Source organism: Hyalella azteca, unplaced genomic scaffold, assembly GCF_000764305.2.
Source record: "Hyalella azteca isolate HAZT.00-mixed unplaced genomic scaffold, Hazt_2.0.2 contig14042, whole genome shotgun sequence".
NCBI classification, from domain to species: Eukaryota; Metazoa; Arthropoda; class Malacostraca; order Amphipoda; family Hyalellidae; genus Hyalella; species Hyalella azteca.
The window spans coordinates 221,890-224,745 of record NW_025943941.1 but is presented as its reverse complement, the minus strand read 5'-3'; the positions used below and the strand labels follow the sequence as shown (position 1 = coordinate 224,745).

The window sequence follows — 2,856 nt, the reverse complement described above, 5'->3', positions numbered from 1 at the left end:
ACACGGGACGTCGGCCGCCCGCACGAGAGAGACAGAGAATGGAAATGCAAGGTGCAAGGAATCCTACCTACACAATAACTTAATGTAAGGTATCCTACCTACATAGTAACTTAATGTAAGGTATCCTACCTACATAATAACTTAATGTAGCCTCACAACTGAAGCCAGCAGTCAGACACCGCGAGCTCAGCAGTGGGGCGCTTATATAGGAACCCTAGGAATATAATAGACCTTTGACACGTCACAAGACTTCGCTGAGAGGAAAGATTTGCCGAGGTTAATTGTCTCGGCGTTCGTAAATGAAATTATCATACTTTATGTCTTATTATTAATTGAGACGCGCACATGCAACTAAGCAAATTTTAGGCACGAGTTTTACCTTGCAATGCGACATAAAAGTTTAAAAATTAATTACCTTAGAAAGATGTCAAAGAAGCAATAAAGCACTAAGCAAAAATATTAAAGACATGAGTAAATCTTGAAAATGATAAAATGTACAACATTTATGCCAATTTTCTAGACATTTATAGACGATTAACTCTATTTCAATTTATATAAATTAAATATTATGTAATAAAATTGATCTTCGTGGTTGCAAAATAAATTTCTAAATTGCATTCACTAAGCTAACATTCACAACACTCACTACGCAGTCTAACCAAACTCGTTCTCGGCTCGACTGTAACTAGAAATTTACCCATTATATAATTTATTTATTAGTTAAGATTTAGCAACAATTTTGCTGCCACAAAACGGCATTCCCATGCCGGGAATCGAACCCGGGCCTCCTGGGTGAAAGCCAGGTATCCTAGCCACTAGACCACATGGGATACATGACGCATGGATATGCAACCAATGATCTAGATTTGGTTCTAAGTCCTCTCGTTGATACTCATTTTCACGCGTTCACAAAGCACCAAAAAAAAGCATAAGCCTAGCATTAATTGTGTCCATACAATGTAAGAACATTCTGAACATTTTATAGAAGTTCAATTCATATACTCAAGATCACTTTATGTTTAAAAATTGATGATGGATCTTAAACGTTCTTAATGCCACAGCTAAATTTTCTGATCAATTTCCATTCCAAGACTTCTAGTAATTTTATTTTGGCAGCCGTAGCGTTTAAATGAAATTAGTCAATATACTAATGCTGCCGCTACTGCTTGGGCGTTGGGCAGGGAAGGCATGATAATTCCCACGTATTCAATAAAGGGCATCTGCTAAAAAATATTGGTCCCTTTTAATTGATGACTCCACGGTGGCGTCAACCGCCGCCATGGCAATTCGTACCTCAAATTTTAGTGACGAATGTTACGGTAGTGGAAATATGTTAAAATATCATGCAAGATGGAAAGACAAAAACGGTAGCATATATAAGACCGAAACTCGAATTGAATGTACACTCGTATATATATAGGATGGAAATCATATAATAATTCAAATATTCAAATTTGATCTATTCGCATCTCTTATTCGATCCATAAATATATAGATATATAAATGAAAGATATATTTACAGGTATATTAATACAGTAAGATTGTGTATCTATTCATATATTTCTCTTCCAAGTTCCACGCTACAAATTCGAATGATATTGCCGACTAAAGCCGACGTTGCCGACTAAAGCCGACGTTGCCGACTAAAATTTTTGACGTTAATCAGATTGAAAATCAAATATTGACAGTCGGTAATTAATTAAAATATAACAAACAGTTTAGAATAAGTAGCGCACAAAAAAGACCTCTGCTACAGCTCTTGGCGACGATCCAACGATGGGAATTTCTGTCTCCATTCTGTGGTTCATCGAAATTTCAGTCCACTTTTGGCCAAAACTGTACTTATACAAGATATACGAATCTAATCGGTAACAATTCACTGACGGATCATCTATAACCATTAAAACAAATGAAATATATACCGAGGTCTCATGCCTGTCATTACCAGCTTATCATTTTTCAAACGCCACTGGATTACGTATGTGGTGAACTGCAGTATAAGCTTAGAACTGCGGTTTGCTTTCACCACAAACGAAAAAAGCTGCTTGCCCACTGCAGTAGTGCAAATTTTTATACTTTTTCGCATATGGCTGCCAATACCCCAGATTATTTGGTTCAGTTGTTTGCACTGAATATTAAGTCGCCTAAAAATTCAATTGCGTATTTAATACGGTTGCACATAGCACATTAATGCTAATAAACCTTGGTTTACAATATCTTGACAAAGTGACATGCATGTAATAGGTCGATATAAGCTTGTAGTAGGGAACTTACCTCTTGCTGATCAATCGGCAGGGCGAAATTTCAGGCGGCAATTTGTCTGTTGAACCTGGGGTATTAATTAATTACTGCTCTTTTAGCTACCGCCCGTTAAATGTTCATAGTAAATTATTCACTGATAATTTTTTAACGATTTACTCTATTTATTTGTATAGATCATTCGCTGTACACTTCCACCGTGCTGTCAATTGTAAGTCACTAGAAAAATACTGTCACCTCGAGAGCTCAGCTCTTCGAACCTCACACGTCAAAGGTTAAATCACAACTCTTATTGGAACGTTCATTGCTTATAGTTAGTCCCGGAAACCGTATCAGTCAATTGTTAGTCCGATTCACAAGTCAGTCCATTCCAGAAAAATGTATTGCTGTGTAGCCTATGAACGAATTCACGTTAAAACTTTGATTCGTGTTTGGAAAAAGAAAAATCATTATTTTTTCTAATTTTTTTTACAGCTAGTATCCAATGCAATCTGCATTTCAATTCTTCGTTGACTGTCAAACATGGTTTCGTAAAGTATTGCCGTATATTCAGATAATCTTCGAATTGCTACCAAAAAGGTAAATAAAAATCCTTCA

The 2,856-nt window shown here is 36.3% G+C and overlaps 1 non-coding gene across 1 annotated transcript; it reads right to left on the bottom strand.

Annotated features, from left to right (window-relative positions):
• Window positions 1-758: 758 nt before the first annotated feature.
• Trnae-uuc lies at window positions 759-830 on the bottom strand. Its single transcript has one exon. It is a non-coding gene; the product is annotated as a tRNA-Glu (tRNA).
• Between the last annotated feature and the right edge of the window lie 2,026 nt (window positions 831-2,856).